Genomic DNA, 22,825 nt, shown 5'->3' on the forward strand with positions numbered 1-22,825 from the left:
CCCAAGGTGCTGAACACAGTACATAAGAATTGTGAAACACAATGACTAAATAGATAATAAAAGCAATTCAAATGGTGCAAAAAAGGTAAAACGTTAAAGTAGAAACAAATGGATGAAAAAGGAATAAAGAGACCAATGAAAACAGGGAAATAAAATCAACATAAAAGAGGGCCAACCTCAAACACGTTCAGGGAACGCCAAGCGGAAGAGGTGGGTTTTTAGGCGACTCTTAAAGACCCTAATGAGTGATGTACAGAGAGACGACTAGAAAATAACTATAATACTAAAATTGCAACAAACAAACTTGAATCTTAAGTGAAAGTGGAACGATTACATGACACAACAAATCCCTAAAACAGGCTAAACACATGAAAGAAACAAAAGCAGAAGTAAGTCCAAACATTAAATCCAGGCTTCGTGACTTTCTGAAGGAAATTCTCAACAGAAAACCCCAGGATGGGATTTCATTTAGAACTAGTCTGGATGCAACTTTCCTTGTACTCTCTGCCAACGTCTGTTGTTTACTTGCTGACTGTATCATCGCTCACTCTTTAGTTTTGTTACCAGCTCTAGCCAACTCCCAGCTCTGTGGCTCACGAGTGACCCTGATCTCTCCGTCACTCTCTAATCCGATGTTGTCCGCTCTAGTCCGGTGGTTATTATGCCGTGACTGTTGCCCGCTCCTACTCATTTCCCTGGACTTGTTCACATTTTGTGTCCTATTTTAATGGCTTTGCTTTTTCCTCTGAATAAACCTAACTTTACAGATGATGACCTACCCAGCCTGTGCCCTCGGATGGGACTGAGCACAACAAGAGTTGACTAACCCAACTTAAAAAGCAAATTCTAAATTCTTCACAAACATGATATTCAGTTCTTTTTCCTGGATCTTGAGGGTCATTACCACGTTTCACTCGTTTCCCTGCTTCAACACAGCTGATCGTATAGATGAATTGCCTGTTCAGCATGTTCTTTTGTTCTGTAGGTGTCAGTTAATCACCCGTTGATTCTAATTAGGTTTGTTGGAGCAGAGACACATCTAAAACATGCAGGCCTTGAGACACACGACCTAGAAATCACTGCCTCCCTCTGGGCTGTGAGAGAGAATTAGCCCCCCCAAAAAAAGAGTTCAAAAGTCCTGCTAACTCTTACCCCTTCTTTCCACTGGACATGAAAGCGGCACAAAATGTTATTCCAACCGGGAACAATTCTGATGCGAAACGGGAGCAAAAGCGTTCCTCATAGCTGACCTCGTCACAAAATCACGAGAGAAATGTAACACCACTCGTGATTTCAGAAGTTCACACACACAATAATAAGCAACGAGAAATACAGCTGCATGTATCAAAAAAGGTGTGCGGTTTATTTTCTGTTTGGTGTGTGTCACCCCCCGCAGCAGCCCGTCCACGGCTGCAGGTTCCGGGTACAGGGGGGAAAACAAGCGACTCATGGTCCAAAGAACAGGCAGGGGAACCACTTAACACTAAAACAGATCATTTGGAGGAGCAAAAACAATGCTAAAAGTTCAAGTGTTTAGAGGCTGAAGGAGTAAAAAAAACATAAAAGCAGTCCTAAAAACAGTCTAAAACATCCTGTGCACCACCAGGGGCGGGACGGTGTCTAGTACAAGGAGCCACCTCTTGGCTCCAGCTGACATCTTGACCCACATAGCTGGGACCCAGTCTGCTCCACCTTGTCCTTTGGCTGTCAGACACAAAGTCGACCTCCTGCAGCAACCTGCCTGTGCTGCCACCATGGCTCCAGCGTCGTCCCCTCGCCCACTGGCTGCTGCGCACGCCTCCAGTCTCGCCGCAGCCCCCTGGCACAGCTCCGCTCCTTGGACACGTCATGCCCTCCTCGGCCCAAGGCCCAAACAAGACGCAGAGGCACCAGCACCAAAATTACGCCACTCACATGGGGGAGGAGAGGGCAACCCACAATCCTCCACACTTGGCCGCTTGTCCACATCCTGGGATGGTGCTCCAGGTGCCGATCTGCATTCCAGGATGGTCGGGCATTAATGTGTCCTTGCCAGAGACCTCACCGTCCAGGGTGCATCTCTCAGACCTCATGCATGTCTCTGGTGTCTGCTGCTCTCCTGGACTCTTTCCTCAGTTCCTTTTATACCTCGTTTTGAGTCCATTGCACCTGTGGGCATTCCACACCTGTTCCCATTTGTTCCAATTAGTGTCTCTGGGAGGTTCCACAGAGGGAAAAACCATTCAAAACACAAAATAAGCATGTCAACAATAAAACACAAATCATGCAACTTAAAATACCAAAATGGCAAATACTAACAAATCATGCAACTTAAACTAAATCCAAACTTTTCCACTTTGTGACATGTACATCAACTACATAGGAAGTGGCATGCGTTTACCTGCATATGGCTTTTATTTTGAAAGCTCCTGGATGGGTTGTACACTGCTTTTGAATTTGAATCTGTCTGGCGCAATCTAAACTGGGGAGTTGGACATGTTTTGGAAGTGTAGCGATTAAATAATAGACTCAAAACATAACTCTGGTGCGTGTCCAAAACGTTACACTTTGCTGTCCATTGAAAGGAACTAATCCACTATATTGGCGCCTACTGTAGTTGCTGTGTTGCGGCCATTTTGCGATTTTTCACATGCAGTAGAAAGAAGAGGTTAGTGAGGGTAGGATGGAGCCACTAGACCCAAAGCTTCCGCTACAGTAATGAAAGTGTGATTTGACTTATGAGCACAAGAATCCAGTCCTGGATACAAGCGGCTGTCTGACTGCGAGGTATGGTGAGGATGCTCCTACACACCGAAAGGAGTTTGGCTAAGCTGCCTCATGGCTGACCCAAAACTCACTGGAGGGACAACAAATCAAGATGGGAGGGAGAGAAATGCCCAGGGTTCTCCCTGCATCTGATACTTTTATGGCCCCTCCTTTTATAAAATGGCCTGTGTTTGTATAGCGCCTTCTTAGGTTCTACAACCCCCCAAGGCACTTCACAACACAACACGTCTTTCACCCATGCACACACACACATTCACATGCTGGTGGGGATGAGCTACGATGTAGCCACAGCTGCCCTGGGACACACTTACGGAGGCGAGGCCTGCTGAGCACTGGCGCCACCGGTCCCTCTGATCACCACCAGCAGGCAAAGCGGGTTAAGCGTCTCGCCCGAGAACACAACAGCAGCATTCTCTGGTCGGAGCGGGGATTTAATCTGCAACCTTCTGATGACAGGACAACCCGCTCTACCTCCAGATCTACTGCTGTAATTGGGTGAAGGAAAATGGAAGGATTGATTATTTTTAATTAGGTGGACATCCATAGGCTACAAGCTGCAACAACTTTCCCAAGTGTTTGAAAAGGCAAAACATTTTCATCCAAATGCTTGTCTGAATGAATAAATCATCACATGGAAAAGTGTGTCTTAGTGCACAATACTCGTTAACATTCTTGAGCATCCTGCAGATGGAATAGTTCCTTGTAGGAATGCTTGTGAAACTGTGTATTGTGCATAGGTGCATGTTCCTGCATATCAACAGTGTGAAGTTGGTTGAGTGGAAACTCTGACAGTTGACATGTTCCTGAGTCTCGGAGGTTTGGGCTCATGCAAAAATCCAGGCGTTCCTGTTTATTGCACAACATGCATTAATAAGAATTAATCAGCTTCACACAAACAAGTGTTTGGAAAGACTTTGTTGACTTTCTCCTATGGTTTTTGCTTTTGAGACAAACAGCTTGACTTTTAATGATCTGTTAATGAGCGTTAAAGTCTAACAAGATGTCTAAATGACAATCATAGGGTAACTTTTTGTTCACAACAAAGGAAAACCAACTAGGGAGGTAACTGTTTAGCTTCGTAAAAGTTCCTGTTGTGTCACCAAAGGAGTGCTGTCTTTTTGCATTTGGGATGTGGGTCCTCGTTGGGTGTCTTGTGATTTCTGGAATCAGAACACTGATAGCAGATCTTTCTGGCATTTCTGGAATGTTCTTGGTCCGGTACATCTTGTTCCTGTACAGTTGAATTTGGATGTGAAAAGTTTGAATAGGGTTAAGAGAGGGCTAAAGTTATACCACAATGTCATTGTGGCAAAATAAATAAATAATTATTTTATCTACTAATGTCGCAGCAGTGTCTGCTACTTAGTTGTGAAGTTAACCCAGATTTTCCTCAATACTCTCCAATCTGAAAATCCCAAGTGTCTTCTGGACAGAGAGGATGTATAGCGCCTTCAGCGAGTTCTGGGTTTGCCTTGTGGTCCAAATAAGACATGCTCAGAAAACCTCCAACAGGACGCAACCAGAATAGCATAATCAAATGCTCAAACCAACTCATGCAGGAAATGGCTTCAGACAACAAGGCAGAAAGCTCTGGAACAACCAGCGGCTCCTCCCCCACAGCCAATCAGCGACAGACACTCGCTAATGTCACGTTTTTGCACTGGGTCAGCATGCTAGATACAACAAAGTAGGTAGTAAAATGTGTGCTGTTGGAAAAGGCGGTCAATTTGAACCACTCCCATCCGGGCTGCATGGTGGCGCAGTTGTCATCACTGTTGCCTCGCAGCACGAAGGTTGCAGGTTCGAAACTCGGCTGTGGCCTTTCTGCGTGGAGTTGCGTGTTCTCCCCATGCATGCGTGGGTTTCCTCTGGGTCCTCCGGTTTCCCCTACAGATCACAACATTCCCTATAGGTTGTAAATTGTAAATTGCTTTGGATAACAGCGTCTTCCAAATAAATAAACATAAACATCCGAGTCACGCTGAGTAGGCCTAGTGCTGTTGGAAAACTCCAAAATAGATCCACCGTTTGCAGTCTTTGTCTTTTTACTCATTTGTCCAAAAACCCCAGCTCCGTCACCCACCTGAAACTCACTTCCTCGTTGGTGCGCACACTAAAGGTGCAATGTAAACCTCGTGCTTCAGCTACATGGGCCCTGCAACTACAACCCTCTGCTGCAACAGCAAACCCTTCTGAGTTACATGTGAGCTTAAGGATAAACATAGCTTCCTAATATGTCAATTTAATGATAATTAAAACGATATAAGCTTCTGCCACATGTTCTTGTGCAGCATTACATACAAACCTGTCAAAATGTAAACACCATCTGGATAAGCATATACTCGACCTAGCATAACAGCGTGATCTGTATCCATAAAGCACTTTATCTTCAGGTCATGAGGCTGCACAGTGACACAGTGGCTAGCACTGTTGCCTTGCAGTGAGAAGGTCCTGGGTTCAAATCCTGGCCTGAGGTCTTTCTGCAAGGTGTTTGCAAGTTTTCCCTGTGCATGCTTGGGTTCTTTCCGGGTATGCCGGCTTCCTCCCACGGTCCAAAAACATGACTGTCAGGTTGATTGATCTCTCTAAGTTGTCCTTAGGTGTGAGCGTGCTTGCATGGTTTTTTGTCCTTTATGTCTCTTTGTTGCTCTGCGATTGACTGGCAACCTGTTCAGGGCGTACCCTGCCTGTTTTCCCAAAGATTGCTGGATAAAGGCACCGCCCCCCCTGTGACCCTGCGTGGATAAGCGAGTATAGAAGATGGATGGATCTTCTTGTCCTTGTGCCTTGTGATTCTTGAATGGTTGCATCATGTAGTCATGTGTTTACCTGTAGGTCAGACGTGCAGCTGTTTGCCTTTCCTTGTGTGGCCCTGTAAGCTGGTTGTACTTCAGGGATTTATTTCATTATTTGGTAACGCTTCCTTTTACAGACCCCTAATTACCAAGTACTTACATGGTAATTATATAATAAGTTAAATTGTATCTTTAATCTTTACTATAATGATTTTGTGCATTCACTGGCTAACATGATGTATTTCGTTGCCGAACTTTGTATTCAATTGGGATATTACTTCACTTTAGGTTTATTTACAATGTAATTTCTTGCCCTTATTTCTCTTTGAGTGCCTCACAGCAGTTTTATTTAATTTAATTTTGTATATAGGTATGTATGTACGTATGTACACGTGTGGGTATCTATGTATCCATGCTTATGTGTTTATATTTACGTGTGTATATATATATTTATACATATCGTTAATTTTACTATTATTTACTTTCCTTCTTTTCTTTTTCTTTTTTTTTAAGTCTGTTATAACTTTCTAACTCTGCCACCTTATTTGTTATTGGTTGTGTTGTAGGAGGACCTGCTCGAAAACGACATGTTACATCTCAAGCAGTTTATCCTCCTGAAAAACATAAGTTAAATAAATAAATAATAAATAAATAGTATTATTGTTTCTGAGTTTTTAAACAGTTATTACCATGTAACTAAGGTTCAATTCTAGTTTTCATTTTTATCAATCACTCCTAGTAAATACAGCTTTACACAATAATTACACAATAATAAACTTTAACTTACTATGCAATTACCAAGTAAGTACTTAGTAACTAGGGGACTGTAAAAGGAAGTGTTACCCATTATTTTTTTAAAACACAAATTAGATGTTTCCATCTTTACTTCCAACTGTTTTTATATACTTTTAAAAGAAACCGTAAAAAGTCATTGAGTGCGTTTACATGCAGCCAGTAACCCTTTTAAAACCCGAATATTCACAATAACCCGGTTCCGCAGGTCCTTGTAAACACAGCCAAAAACCGAATATGCTCATAACCGAGTTTTTTAAATCCCGGTTACTACACCTGGGGTAACCCTTTTCTAACCCGAATGTAAACGCATATCGGGATATCCCCATCAAAGCGTGTGTTCTGCGCATGCTCTGTTCGCAAGGAATCTTGGTCTTTTGAGTAGCGAGACGTCTTGTATGCGCCAGAACACTGGAAGTAAACAACAAGTTGGGAGCAACATGGCGAGTCGCGGCACAGCACCACACTTTTGGAGTGACGAGCAAGGGCGTCAGTTTGTTTTCAGAATTTCTGGGGACAATAACCATACACTTGAGTGGGGTTTAAAAATTGCTGGGGACAATAAAGTAGGCTAGCACAGGGGCCGGCACCCGCGGCTCTGGAGCCGCATGCGGCTCTTCCATCCATCTGATGTGGCTCTCTGTGCTTGTAAACAAACATCAGAGCTTTATACTGGACACTGTGTTCAGCGCGGCTCGGAGCGCCCACGGTGGACAGTGGGCTGAAGATCTGTAGAGGGGTTCGCAGCGCAGTGCAGAACCACGGTGCATGCGATAAGATTTCCTCCCACTGAAGCGGTCTGGAAACCCGGTCTCTCTGAGGGATGTGTCACTTGGAAAAATGTTCTTTTTATGAAATTATGAAACTTTGGCTGAATAGCGCTTGTTCCCGTCTCTAATATGGAGACGCATGACGCATCCAGTCTGAGGCAGAATAGCCTCTTCAGCTCAGAAAGCACCTGTAGAGACATTTGATCACGCACAAAGTTTATGTGGAGTAGAAGTGGTCGGGCCACGGCAGGTGAAATGTTCCTAGCCTACATGAAGTGAAACTGTTTAATTGTAACATTAATATGTTACTGGACACAGACACACACACACACACACACACACACACACACACACACACACACACACCAATTAAAAAATTGCTGATAGCATGGATTAGAAGACAGGTGATAGTTTATGTATTTAAATGATGATCAGGCTGATGTAAAATGTAATCTCCATCCACATCCAGACACAATTACCATCTATTCTTTCTCTATTTGCTCTGCTCTTGTCTGGGCTGACGTAGCTGATGGTGCGCGCGGCGCGCCTAACTAGCGGCTGATGCATATTTTACGCATTTGGAGAGGTGGGCTGGATGCTTTGCTTTTACTGGAAGATGGTCCACTTCACGCACAGGTGTAGACTACATATTAATGACAAATGAATGAAAATTAAATTGGGAGTTTTGACTTCATATTTTATAAATAAAAATGACGGGGGAACACATTTATGACATCTTTTTAAACGAAATTTTCTAGCGTGACCTGCCTGCTTCACTTAAGTCACTGCTTATTAAGGTCCGTCCAAAATTAGCGTGGCCCACCCAAAAATGAAAACCTGGCGCCGCGCCTGTTATAACCCTCTACAAATTGTTGTTCTTCACGTTATCAAACTCAGACTTTGTACAGCTAATGTCAAGATGTAAAATTATGAATTCAGTCGAGCTCTTCCGTCCCTACCTCTCCTGCTGTCCTTGAAACCCGACATCGGCTGTCAGAAGCGGGAGGTGAAGAAGGAGATGAGGCAAACAGAGTGAGTGCGACGTAAAGAATCCAGACTGGTGTGGAGGTGACCAAAACAGCTGGAAAAGTGTGGGTGTTGAATCCCCCACGGGTGCGATGCCAAAAGTGTGGGTGTTGAATGATCTCAATAAGAAAAGTGTGGGTGTTGCATTGCCCCCATGAGATCTGAGCTGGTAAAACAAAAATCCTCATCAGCAGGCTTTTTGAAAGTGGGGGGCAGCTGCCTATCACAAATTTTGCCGGGGACATGTCCCCGGCGTCCCCGGTTAAAATTGACGCCTATGGTGACGAGGAAACTAAAGTGCAACCAAACGCGGTCGCTATCTCTTCCAAACTGGGAAACATGTTGTTGTTTTCACGGATACCGGAACAAGAAGAACCGGAAATGACACATATTGCGTCTGGACGTAGTCCACACGTCCTGACGCTACCCCAACATCCGCATTTAAATCGGGTTATGCAAGTTAGAGGTAACTCTTTCTATTTATGCTTGTAAACGGGTTATTCTGATCAACTCAAAAACCCGAATACCGACCTTTACCCGATCATAACCCGGATATTGGCTGCATGTAAACGTACTCATTGAGTCTTTAATTGTGGGAACTACTCAGAATATTGATAAGTGCCAAAGACTCATGGTAACAAGAGCATGTTTGTGAGCAACTGACAGAGGCTCAAAGAATGAGTCTGTTTGTGACTTTGTGTTGGGTCCCTCTCCGTACTGTCACAGGCTGTCAGAACCAGAGGCTGAGAGAAAAAGATGAGTCTGACAAAAACGACAACAGGACGACATTTCAGAGTTCCATTGTGACTCAGCTGGGGTCGTGAACCCGGTGGGACTGTCAAAAAGAAGACAAAAAGGGAGTTGAAACACAAAAACAAAGCAGTTTTATTATCAGTGTTTTCTTGAACAAGACAATGAGCTAAAGAAAATAAAAGATAATCTTATTTTTATGACATAACAAGACTAAATGACATTTTGAACAATAAATCTTTGTCAAGCTCCACTTTTTCCGAGTTGATTTTGTGAAGCTGTTCTTGGCGAGCAGTAGAAAGTTTAGTCATTTGAGGTTTAACAAGAAATCCTAATCAATTAAATGTGTTTACTAAAATAATGATTAAATACCAAAACTATTGGTTTCTGTTAATGATGATTTATGTTTGTATTTAATAGCAGGTATAACCACAGACCCTCACTGACTTTTACTAAAAAGCACACTTTAATTTGAAAGCATGAAAATATGCAGCAAACAACACTGAGGTGACCCAGGTAAAGGACTCGGACTGGTCTTCAAGACCAAGAAACTATAAAGAATCAGCCAATAAAATCATGAGATTTTAATAATATTCATTTATTAAATTAAATATTACCTCAATAAAAGAAGAGTATTTTGGTGTTTAATGTTTAATTTCCTACACTAAATCCTTTGTATTAAATTTTACAGGTAAATCAAAAAATTTCACCACAAAAATAGCTTTTTATAAGAATTTTTGGAATGGAAAATGGAATTTTTGTGACATATATTTGCGTGTGACTGTGAACATGTTTTATGTGGAGCATGTTTTTTTTCTGCAGCGGAGCCCTGTTTTCCCCAGCCCCAGAGACAGGAAGTAGTACCTTAGCAACATGAGGAAAATAAAGGAAGCACAAACTGCATGCTTGAAATGCCAGAGTTTTTCTTACGCCAGTGATGGAGTAGGAGTTTAAACCAGAACGAGTTGGAGAAAGACGGGGAACAATGAACAGCTCTCTAATTTTCCCTAACAAGACTCATCTGCTCAAAGTGGAGGGCTGGAGTCACACAGATGGCTTCACACAAACAAAAGGTCAATTATAAGGCTGTGGTTTAAAAAAGAGAAGACAATTATAGCAGATGTTGGCAAATATGCACATATTTCAAGGAACAATGACAACAGTAATGTCAGTGCTGTTTCACTGAATAGTTCAGGGCACAAATACATCTGTGTTTAGAAAAAGTCACGCAAAGATATAAAAGATCATTCTTAAATCTGTGTTGAACTTCTGACCTGTAAACTTCAAATTGTCATCAACAAATAACTGCTGTAAAAAAACCACAACCACTTGTAATACTACTACTACTACTACTTTTACTACTACTACTACTGCTACTACTACTACTACTACTACTACTACTAACACTACTACTACTACTACTACTAACACTACTACTACTAATAATAATAATAATGATAATATAGGGACTTTAAAAATTAACCTATGAACTTATTGATATTTATTTATAATATCCATGTTATTTCACAATTATGTCACACGTGGAATAAAAACAAGCTAAAAGGGAGTGACAGCACCTCAGTGCAGAGACTCCCTTTATACCTCCATCGTGTAATCCTTTGTGAAAAACACATGATCACACCATGGGTTGACCACTTATGAATTACAAAAGGCTCCCTGATGCAGCCTCCACTTTGTGGCAAAGTGGTGTGATTAATATTTGAAACAGGCTTGTTACTTCCTTCACTATCTGTCCCCAGGGTTTTTTCATTGGTGTGATGATTTTGTGTTACATACATGTTGTAGCCAACATGTGCCTCGCCACCGTTCCCCTCAAACATCGCCCACACCTGCTACCATTGATGACTCATTGAAACGTCAACATAGCTGATCTTGATTCAGTTTTGATGCAGTCATACAAGTAAGTTTAGTGTACCCACCACCGGTGTTGGGGAGAATACTTTGTAAATGTATTTAGTTACAGAATACTGAATACTTGCTTTAAAATGCATTCTGTAATGTATTCCATTACTTTGTTTAATCTTGGTAATGTATTCAGAATACTTAGAACACTTTCCCATAAAAACAGCATTTAAGTCTATTAAATGTCACAATATGTATTGATAGCTACTCCCGCAGGAAAGCAGGGCATATCAATGCTAAATGTCATGTACCGACTGGAAAAAAAGAAAACGAAATTATTTTTGTTGCTTTATTTATCAAACAGTCAATAGAAAATATATTTCTGTTTCTATGACAAAGTGCTTGAACATTGCGCAGCATTAACCCCGGCTTTCCACAGGCGCCGTCAGCAGCACGTTACTGCAGCAGCACGTCATAGCTGCTGATAGGAACCGCTGTGGTCAACAGAACCTTTTCCACGGGAGCCGTCAGCAGCCGACAGCAGTGCGAGTCGGCCGCGTCTCAGGAGCAGCATGTCGCGGCCTTTACGCGCCGGTTCTATTTCCTACGCGTGATGCCTCTGAAACGGGTCAATTTAGACATGTTTGGGGAAGGAAAGACAGGAAATCGGACGCGGAAATGGAGAGAAGCACCCGAGATTTTCAGAATAAAGAACGTACTGCCTTCCGGTTGCTTTACTTTTAAAAAAGTTACTAACTGTGCGGCCCCGTGAGAAGTTATCACCTAGCTAGCAGTCTCCTTTGTTTATCAGGTCCGTATTGGCGATTATAAAACGGACAGAACATAAAACACAAACCATGTTGTAATTTTCTCCTGCTTGTTGTTGTGTTTACTGACGAAGTCACTCGTGTGACTTCGTGCTCTGTCGGTGACAGCTGCCCCCCTGCTGCTTCGCGTCTCGTGGGAAGGGCCAAGCAGCAGCTTACGCGAGCAAGACGTGCTGCTGCAGTAACGTGCTGCTGACGGCTCCCGTGGAAACCCGGGGTTACTGTCTGCAAGAAAACGTAATCTAGACAAAGCGCTTCTAAATAATTGGGACTGGCCAGTCACAGTGCATTTATTTAGAAAAAACAATGTATTATTTTTATTTTTTTATATGTGTTTTGTGGTTTTTCCACGATGGAATGGCGGACTGCCTCGTTGACAGACATCCAAAGCAGTCCAATCACACCGCTCTATATGTTTGATGGTTCAATCACAGCACTCTTGTCAGCCAAATGTGCGGGATATACCTGCAAGTTAGCAAACCAAGGTGGCCGCTGCTCCATAGTGGTTCAGTCACAGCGTTGTTTTGGTTTGGTGGGCCAATCACAGCACTCTGTTGGTGGACGGGATGTTACTGATATAAAGATAGCAGTGGATCATTTGAAACAGCTTTGGCATCAACTTTGGACTATTTTTGACTTAGGGGTTTCTTTGAGTCAAGGGGAGATGGATGGACGTACTTAAGTTTGTTTCGAAAAAGACGTATTTGCATCTTTTTTGACGGAGTAGGGCGGACCGCATCGTTGACTTGACATCTGTAGCGGTGATACGTCTGGTTGTTTGATATCCAATAGCATGCGGAGAAAGACCGTAGATCCCACCCAGCGCATAGAGTAGAGAATAGAAAGAGAGCTTAGAGCCGTCAATGGACACTACCCGACAATGTCTTTATTTATTTATTGAATTTCTTGTTTCATCTTTTGGGTGAAAAGTGAAAAATACACAAGTATTCCAAGTATTCCAATGATATTACGAAAGTAACTGTATTCCAAATACTATGTTTAAAAAAAGTAACTGCACCGGAATACAGTTACTCATAATTAGTATTCTAAACCTTTCTCAGTGGCCTAGTGGTAGAGTGTCCGCCCTGAGACTGGGAGATCAGGGGTTCGACTCCTGGTCGGGTCATACCAAAGACTTTGAAAAAAAATGGGACCCAATGCCTCCCTGCTTGACACTCAGGGGTTGGATTGGGGGGTTAAACCACCAAATGGTTCCCGAGCGCGGCTGTGTCTGCAGCTCACCGCTCCCCCAGGGGATGGGTCAAATGCGGAGAATACATTTCACACACACACCTGTGTGTGTGACAACTAATGGGACTTTAAATATGTAACGGCGGTACTAGTATTCCGGTACTCCACAACACTGCCCACCACATATGATGTAATAATGCTGCAGTTTAAGTGACCTATTTGGCTAAAAACACAGCAGTTCCTTTCCTGAAGGGGCAGGGAAGCTACCCTTTGGCCTCTCAGAGTAAATGCCAAATTACGAGTAGTGTCTGGGACTAACGAGTCATCTCATCTTTCACCCAGAAAAACTGCATAGACCCAGCATAGAAGAGAGTTCAACCTCATCCTGGGCCTGGAGGTTTGGTGCCAATAGTGTGTCAAGGTAAGCCCGACTAAATGATGCTGCTCAGTCTCTTTCACAAGCTCTAGCTTTAATTTCCCAAATGCCAGTTTAGGTTTTTGACAGCCCTGGTACTGCTGCCTGATCTGCTGCTGATGATGGGTCCACAGATGTGAACATGGGCCCAAACCCCAGGCCTGGCTCTTTGCTAACCCTCTAGCCACGTAAGGGACTCTGATGGGGGCTTTCTGAACCATTCTTACCTTTAATCTGGGACAGAATTCCCATGGAAGATCTTGCCAGGGGCAAAGTGACCCAGACAACATAAGTCCTGGGCAGTGGCGACTGGTGAAAAATATTTTTGGTGGGGCTGTGCTATTTTTTTTTAAACAAACTTGTGCTTTCTGAGCTTTGTACACAACTTCACTATTTCCTGAATTAAGCACAGCTCTTTTATTTCCTGTCTTACATCATTGGACAAACTGATTAATCCAGGTGTGTCTGACTATTGGCACGCTGCCTTGCGGACCAAGGTTGAAAAATACTGCATTAAATTGCACATAAAATAACATGACCATAAATGGTAAATAGGCAATGCAAGAGGCAAGTAACAAAAACATTTTGTTTAATTTCAACATTTGAGTGAACAAGAAAAATTATGAGCAGGTCACTGTTACAGTAATGGTAGTAAACACTACTTAGACAAAATGCCAGAAATTTACACTGTTAGGACTTATGGAAAGTGGAAACACTTTCATAGGAAATAATGTCATCAGTATCCTCTTACAAATGTCATATTTCCCACGTTTTGGGACAATAAAACATTTCTGGTTCTCAATGAGATGTTTTTACTTCAAATGTAAAAACATCTCATTGAGAATCAGAAATGTTTTATTGTCCCAAAAGCTGGGAAATTTGTTTGCTGCAGCAGAAGTGTAACAAGTAAAATGGAATCAGATTGATGTATGTACAAATTTACTTGAAATACACATTTAGGTGATTAAATATGTATAATAGGTGTTAGGTTTTTACTTATGCTTTACCCCTTTTTGAAGCTAAGAGGACAGAGAAAAGATGAGAACAGATGAGAAAGAAACCTGGGTATAAAAATATGTTCCTTATTTAATCAAAACACACCTTATTTTTGTTACACAACTTACACATGTTCTTGGGGCTGGAGGTTCTAACACAATCTACTAGACACAGCCCAACAAAGAAAACGCCTGAGTCAAATAAACAGTTAATAAAGAAAAATCACAGCTTTTAATTAAAAGCTGGAAAACAGACTAATCAACAGGTCTCAGGTAGCTTTTAAAATGAAATAGTTACTTGGGCTGGTAAGAGTTTCTGTAACCCAAACGGCTCTCTGAAGCCAAACAAAAGAACCTTTTAAAGAACAGAGAATACTTAGTTTTCTGTCCAGGCACATATACTAGAGTGAAGCAATTGGCTACAAACCACTGACTCAAGCTTAAACAGAATACCATGCAGAGGCTTTCCTCTAAACGCGCGCACAATTGTATTCTAAAGTCAGGGTGTTCAGAACGGAGCAGAAATGGAGACTACTCATGGGTTAGGAGTAGCTCCCCGGGCGTGTATCCAGCGTTCCTTTTATCCCCTCTCGGGAACAAACACACTCAGTCCAAGATGAGCTGCAGGTGTGACTGCAGCAATTCGGAGCGGAGATTTCCCCGTGACGTCATCGGAGAGAACGTCCGCAGCGAGGGAATCCCGGCACGTCTCCACAGCAACGGGGACGCCACCCTCCAGCGATGTCTTGCGCCGGTGTGTCCTTAACTGTTTAGAACTTAAATGCGCCATTTTAAACAAACACAATAATAATAATAAAAAGAAAACAGCACATTTACGGCCACACATGAGTGGGGAACGTGACAATAGGTATGTGTGTTGAAATTAGTTTTTACAGTTATTGCACATTAAACAATGTACATGCTATTAAACAAATGTCCCGGTTTGTGGGACAACCAAGGATTTCTGATTCTGATTGTCTTGTTTACAGAAATGTAATGTACAGCTTACCTCTGCACCCAGCTGCTGTTCTCCCTGTCCAAACGTCCTCCGTTTCTTTGTTGGCTGCTGCACTGATGCGCTGCATTCCTCAGTCAGAGAATGAATGGAGTCCCCAATGAGACACAAGTTCCACATCCACCTTCTGTGGATCCCAGCCGTTTTGAATAACAAACACAGAAAGCAAAATAACGCATTAGTGTGATTGCATCCAGCTAGCCACTGCTTCCTGGTGTACCAATTTTGGGAGAAGCGTTGTGTGTACAGTTTACCTCTCTCCTTGTCCTGCTGGCTTATCTTTACGTCGGGCTGATCTGGCCCAAGCTCTTTGACATTAAGTTTTTCCACCATAGTTCTCCTCTCGCACGGATACTGGAGGAAACCGAACTGAATTCAGTGGCTGCTGAGATCCGGTATCCATGTTGTAGGCGCACTGGCGTCGTCTACGTCTGCGTCATGACCGTCATGAGTCACGACCAAAAACGTGCTGGAGTCGAGACTCTCCGAGTTCTACCAAACACCAACGAAAGCCTTGGCGGTAGCTCTATCGCCCATCATGCTTCTGAAACGTTCTGAAACAAAGTCGACGCTGATTGGATACATTCCCATTCCTACCCTTTGATTTTCTTGTCAGCAATTGGACAACTGGTCCCATCTTGTTTGGGCGATTGAAAAACAGCACACAGCCTCCACCGCTCGGCAGAGATCGGCAGAGACCGGCAGAGACCAATATAGATATATATATATATATATGATTTATTTTTGTTACAAAACACACAATTAACTTAGAATATGTGATTATTGTTAATTTTATTTATTTATTTTTTAAAATAAAAATTAAAAACACAGGGGAAACTGGGAGGGCGGCACCCTATCGCCCTTTACTGGCCAGCCGCCACTGGTCCTGGGATCATTAGGGTACCAAAACTCCTCCGTGGTGAGGAAGCAGGTAATTGGAGACGGCTTGTATGTTCTACGGCAATTATAGGTGTTATGAAATGGCCAAAACTTACACTTTACAAACAGCAAAACCGAAACTCAATGGGTTTATGGAAAGTTACCTAATACGATAAAAGATTAATTTATTCAGTACTTTCTGTTTTAGGAGCTCTTTTTGAACATTGTCTTAAATTCGTTTGGTTTTACACTTTCTGAACAGCATCTTTGTTGAAATAAATCCATCTGCCTGCTTCAACATCTTTATTCCTTCATCATTCATCACCCACTCTCCTGTTACACCTCCTCAGTTTATCTCCCCCTTCCTTTCACTGTCCTTACTTGACCTTGTCCTCAGCTGTCTTACATAACCTATAAACCTACACACATTTATACCACATTGGACAAATTTCAAGAAGTCTATTTTTTTTTCAGACATTAAGATCGAGCTTTGGTAGTCTCATTAATGGGATTAGTTAAACTGAATATTTATTTAAGAACTATAATACATAATTTATGGTCACGAGCTTTGGGTAGTGACAGAAGAAACGAGATTGTAGATTCAAGCGGCCGAAATGAGTATTCTCCGCAGAGTGGCTGGGCTCTCCCTTAGAGATAGGGTGAGAAACTCAGTCATCTGGGAGGGGCTCGGAGTAGATTCGCTGCTCCTCCACATCGAGAAGATCCTGGACTCGTCCTTGTTGAGGTTTTCCGGGCATGTCCAACCGGGAGGAGGCTTAAAGGGAGACCCAGGACATGTTGAAAGGACAATATCTCTCACCTGGCCAGGGAACTCCTTGGGATCCCCCCAGAAGAGCTGGTCCAAGTGGTTGGGGAGAGGGAAGCCTATCGGCTTCTCGACTTAAGCTACTGCCCCTGCGACCCGACTCTGGATAAGCGGGATGAAAATGGAAAGTGTCAGCGCGCTGCTGAGAGGAACGGAGCTGAGATGAGGATCCAACGCGGAGCAGGAAAACAGGCAGACAGGTGAGCACATTCAAAGGGTTTTAATACTGAAGCACGCTGGACAATGAAACAATGATCCGACACAGTACAAAGAACAGACAGGGTTTAAATACAGGAGGGTTGGGAGCTAAGGTGATTCGGAAACGAGAGGCAGGTGGGAGTAATCAACGAGACACAAGGCTGAACTAAACGGGGAGACATGACCGGGTGTGACAGTTGTGACAGTACCCCCCCCCCCCCCCTCAAGGGGCGGATCCCAGACGCCCACAGGAACGAGGAGCAGGGTGGGAGGAGGGGAACCAGGAGGAAGGGCCCAGAGGAACAGAGGGACCAGCAGAGGGGCAGAGGAGGAGGCGACGACAGGCTCTTGGAGGCCGGCGTCTGAGGCAGAGGAGGAGACGACGAGCACTGGAAGGCCGGCGTCTGAGGCAGAGGAGGAGACGACGGGCCCTTCGAGGCCGGCGCCTGCGGCAGATGAGGAGGCGACGGGCCCTTCGAGGCCGTCGCCTGCGGCAGATGAGGAGGCGACGGGCCCTTCGAGGCCGGCGCCTGCGGCAGATGAGGAGGCGACGGGCCCTTCGAGGCCGGCGCCTGCGGCAGATGAGGAGGCGACGGGCCCTTGGAGGCCGGCGCCTGCGGCAGAAGAGGAGCCGACGGGCCCTTGGAGGCCGGCGCCTGCGGCAGAAGAGGAGGCGACGGGCCTCTGGAGGCCGGCGCCTGCGGCAGGAGAGGAGCTCTGCAGGTTGGGCCGGCGACAAAGTCACTGCAGGCTGGGCCGGCGACAAAGTCACTGCAGGCTGGGCCGGCGACAAAGTCACTGCAGGCTGGGCCGGCGTTGCCCTCAAAACCACCATCGGAACCGGAGACCGTGGAGACGCCGGGCTGGATGGAGCGTCGGCCTCTTGAGTGCAAAGAGCATCCCCAGACGAGGCAGCGGCGATGTCATCGGACGAGCCGACTTCAGAGGACGAGGCAGCGGCGATGTCATCAGACGAGCCGACTTCGGGAACGTCGTCAGACGGGGCGTCATCAGAGGAGGCGGCGACGTCATCAGACGGGACGTCATCAGAGGAGGAGGCGACGTCATCAGACGGGACGTCAGACGGGACGTCATCGGACGTGGCGGCGACGTCATCAGACGGGACGTCATCAGAGGAGGAGGCGACATCATCAGACGAGGAGGCGACGTCATCAGAGGAGGAGGCGACGTCATCAGAGGAGGAGGCGACGTCATCAGAGGAGGAGGCGACGACTTCGGACACGTCGTCATCAGGGGCGACGACTTCTGGACAGGCGACGTCATCAGGGGCGACGACTTCTGGACAGGCGACGTCATCAGAGGCGTCGACTTCTGGACAGGCGACATCATCAGAGGCGTCGACTTCTGGACAGGCGACGTCATCAGAGGCGTCGACTTCAGAACACGAGGAAGAGGCGTCGACTTCAGAACACGAGGAAGAGGCGTCGACTTCAGAACACGAGGAAGAGGCGTCGACTTCAGAACACGAGGAAGAGGCGTCGACTTCAGAACACGAGGAAGAGGCGTCGACTTCAGAACACGAGGAAGAGGCGTCGGCCACAGGACTGGCAGGGGCGTCGGCCACAGGACTGGCAGGGGCGTCGGCCACAGGACTGGAAGGGGCGTCGGCCACAGGACTGGCAGGGGCGTCGGCCACAGGACTGGCAGGGGCGTCGGCCACAGGACTGGCAGGGGCGTCGGCCACAGGACTGGCAGGGGCGTCGGCCACAGAGCCCTGGACCGTCGACCTCTGGACCGTCGACTTCTGGACCGTCGACTTCTGGACCGTCGACTTCTGGTCCGGGGGCGTCGACTTCTGGTCCGGGGGCGTCGACTTCTGGTCCGGGGGCATCGACTTCTGGTCCGGGGGCGTCGACTTCTGGTCCGGGGGCGCCGACTGCTGGACCGCCGACTGCTGGACCGCCGACTGCTGGACCGCCGACTGCTGGGGCCGACCCGTCCGCTTCGGGGCCAGAACCGGAACCGTCTGCTTCTGGGCCCATCCCTTCTGCTTCTGAGCCCGTCCCTTCTGCTTCTGGGCCCTCTGGAGTGGAGGCGAGGCAGCTGCAGGAGGGGCTGCCTGGACAGGCTGGACTGGAAGTGGTGGAACTTGTAGGGCTGGAAGCCGTGAGAGCAGGGGGGACAGCCCGTCCAACTGAAGCTCCTGGAGGTTGAGGGTTCGATGGAGCTGGGCCAGTTCAGCCCAGAGACCAGCGAGCTCCGCTGGGTGGACGGGCTCACTCCTCTCCTGGCGGTTCGGAGAGGATAGAGTGTCCAGGTGACTCTCCTGGAGGCTGACGAGCTGGCGGATCCGGTCAAGCTCCGCCTGGAGCTCCATCAGCTGGGCTGTGGGCGTGGTTCCTCCGCCTGCAGATGACGAAGGCGCTAGTTGGACCGGAGACGGGACTGCTGGTCTGACTGGGGGCGTGTCCAAGTTGGCGCACTGAGCCAGAACTGCAGCGAGCTCGCGGCTCCGTCCAGGGACCAGCCGCTGCGGTGGAGCCCGGCATGCCTCCCCACGCCGTGGGCCAACTCCCGGGGAGCACACAGCCAGGCGGGTGCCCACGAAGCTGGAGCGATCCGGAAGCGGCTCCCGGTCCGACCCCTCGTCCGGTTCCGGGAGAGCAGCGAGGATTGCTGCGGCTGATGGCCGAGGACGGCGTTTTCGGCGAGGCAGAACTGAAGAAGGGGAAGGCGATGGAGAAGCTGGGTGGTGGCTCGGAGTGAGCCACTGAAGCAGGTGCTCCCACGGGAGAATCTCCTCGCTGGATCTCACAACGGGTTTGAGTCGGATCATTCTGTCAGCGCGCTGCTGAGAGGAACGGAGCTGAGATGAGGATCCAACGCGGAGCAGGAAAACAGGCAGACAGGTGAGCACATTCAAAGGGTTTTAATACTGAAGCACGCTGGACAATGAAACAATGATCCGACACAGTACAAAGAACAGACAGGGTTTAAATACAGGAGGGTTGGGAGCTAAGGTGATTGGGAAACGAGAGGCAGGTGGGAGTAATCAACGAGACACAAGGCTGAACTAAACGGGGAGACATGACCGGGTGTGACAGTTGTGACAGAAAGATGGAATACATAATTTAGTTTTTTTTAACTCTTGGTAAACATGTAACTTACACTCGACTTTGAGAGAATCGATGTGGACGGTTATGCTGTTAAAGTCATTTTCTGGGTAAACTATAGAAGTTTTTCCAACATGTTGTCATAACATCAAGTAACAACAGAGAAGATTGTTAAATTAGGCTGTAAACTTATTTTTGTGCATCCCTTTATTTATTCCTTCTTTATGTCCTCTTCACCTCTCACTCCATCCTCTTTTCTCTACATAATTTCTGCTTTCCGTACCTGCATATTTGTCTCCCCCATCTCTCTTCTTCCCACACTCCCTCGGTTCTGACAATGTGATCCATGGAGGCATTAACTTTCCATTATCTATCCATCCCATAATTATTCCCCTCACCTCTCTTGGCATCTATAGGGATTATTAATCAGCTCACAGACAAGACTAATCACTGCTCTGTGGCTATAATGGGAGATGCAGTCAATCTCACACATACCCCCCACACACACACCCACACCCACACACACACACACACACACACACACACACACACACACACACACACACACACACACACACACACACATTGAAGAACAGTGTCTAATTAGTCTGGTACTCCCTCTCTGCTCCAGAACACTTTGGACACATATATCTTCAAGATAAAAAGTTAAGCACATGCAGAAATGTCTCCAACTTAAAAATTGACTCCCACAAGTGTTCAATTTGTGAGCCTAACTTGCATCTTTTTACATTAAAGGTATGTCCGTAAGAGCCACGTGTTACATTCATTTGATGTGTGTGTGTGTGTGTGTGTGTGTGTGTGTGTGTGTGTGTGTGTGTGTGTGTGTGTGTGTGTGTGTGTGTGTGTGTCTTTTTTCCTCTTGTTACGATGTTGAAGAGAAACCGGAGGTCTTACAGGTCACTGCTGTTCTGGCATTTGGCAGTTGGCAGTGATTGATACTTCCTTCTATTTAAGATCAGATTTTGAAGGAAGAATTTATTTTAAGTTAAATATCATTAGAAAACAGTCACAAGGTTTTCCAGTGATGCTTATCCTCATGGCAAGTTTTACTGGTTCTTATCTTTGCTTCTGAGTTCCCATTTTCTTGCAGTGAGCACGAGTTTTTCCAGGTACTTTGATTTCTTCTAAAAGCTTGTGTATGAACCTAACCGGTTATTTCTTTGTCCTGTGATTCACTTTTGATAGACTTATCAGATAAGAAGTAGCGCATCATCACAGGTTCTGAGAACACTGTGTCTGTGTCTTTTTTTGGGCTGTCCTCAGATGTTCAAGCTGAACAGGGTGGGAACATAAGGAAGTTCTGAATGAGGGTTTCACACAAACTGTAAGGAGCTACAGGGATGGATTAGGACTAGCTGTAAGGTAATACCGTGGTGTGAAAAACTATTTGCCCCCTTCCTTTTTTCTTATTCTTTTGCATGTTTGTCACACAAAATGTTTCTGATCATCAAACACATTAAACCATTATTCAAAGATAACACAAGTAAACACAAAATGCAATTTTGAAATTATGGTTTTTATTATTTAGGGAGAGAACAAAATCCAGACCTACATTGCCCTGTGTGAAAAAGTAATTGCTCTCCCCCGCCCACCTCCCCCCATGTTAAAAAAATAACCCAACTGTGGTGTTTCACACCTGAGTTCAATTCCTGTAGTCACCCCCAAGCCTGATTACTGCCACACCTGTTTCAATCAAGAAATCACTTAAATATGAGCTGCCTGACACAGAGAAGTAGACCAAAAGCACCTCAAAAGCTAGACATCATGCCAAGATCCAAAGAAATTCAAGAACAAATGAGAACAAAAGTAATTGAGATCTATCAGTCTGGTAAAGGTTATAAAACCATTTCTAAAGCTTTGGGACTCCAGCGAACCACAGTGAGAGCCATTATCCACAAATGGCAACAACATGGAACAGTGGTGAACCTTCCCAGGAGTGGCCGGCCAACCAAAGTTACCCCAAGAGCGCAGAGACAACTCATCCGAGAGGTCACAAAAGACCCCAGGACAACTTCTAAAGAACTGCAGGCCTCACTTGCCTCAATTAAGGTCAGTGTTCACAACTCCACCATAAGAAAGAGACTGGGCAACAATGGCCTGCATGACAGATTTCCAAGACGCAAACCACTGTTAAGCAAAAAGAACATTAGGGCTCATCTCAATTTTGCTAAGAAACATCTCGATGATTGCCAAGACTTTTGGGAAAATACCTTGTGGACTGATAAGACAAAAGTTGAACTTTTTGGAAGGCAAATGTCCCGTTGCATCTGGCGTAGAAGTAACACAGCATTTCAGACAAAGAACATCATACCAACAGTAAAATATGGTGGTGGTAGTGTGATGGTCTGGGGTTGTTTTGCTGCTTCAGTAACTGGAAGGCTTGCTGTGATAAATGGAACCATGAATTCTACTGTCTACCAAAACATCCTGAAGGAGAACGTCCGGCCATCTGTTCGTCAACTAAAGCTGAAGCGATCTTGGGTGCTGCAGCAGGACAATGACCCAAAACACACCAGCAAATCCACCTCTGAATGGCTGAAGAACAACAAAATGAAGACTTTGGAGTGGCCTAGTAAAAGTCCTGACCTGAATCCTATCGAGATGCTATGGCATGACCTTAAA

General features: G+C 45.5%; 1 long non-coding RNA gene across 1 annotated transcript; it reads right to left on the reverse strand.

Moving 5' to 3' along the window:
- Positions 1-14,261: 14,261 nt before the first annotated feature.
- On the reverse strand, positions 14,262-17,199 carry LOC139070391 (uncharacterized). The gene is made up of 2 exons (XR_011520920.1): positions 15,460-17,199; positions 14,262-15,332 (listed from the first exon to the last, which is right to left on the reverse strand). It is a non-coding gene; the product is annotated as an uncharacterized lncRNA (long non-coding RNA).
- Between the last annotated feature and the right edge of the window lie 5,626 nt (positions 17,200-22,825).

The sequence above is a fragment of the Nothobranchius furzeri genome, chromosome 6 (assembly GCF_043380555.1).
Source record: "Nothobranchius furzeri strain GRZ-AD chromosome 6, NfurGRZ-RIMD1, whole genome shotgun sequence".
NCBI lineage: Eukaryota > Metazoa > Chordata > Actinopteri > Cyprinodontiformes > Nothobranchiidae > Nothobranchius > Nothobranchius furzeri.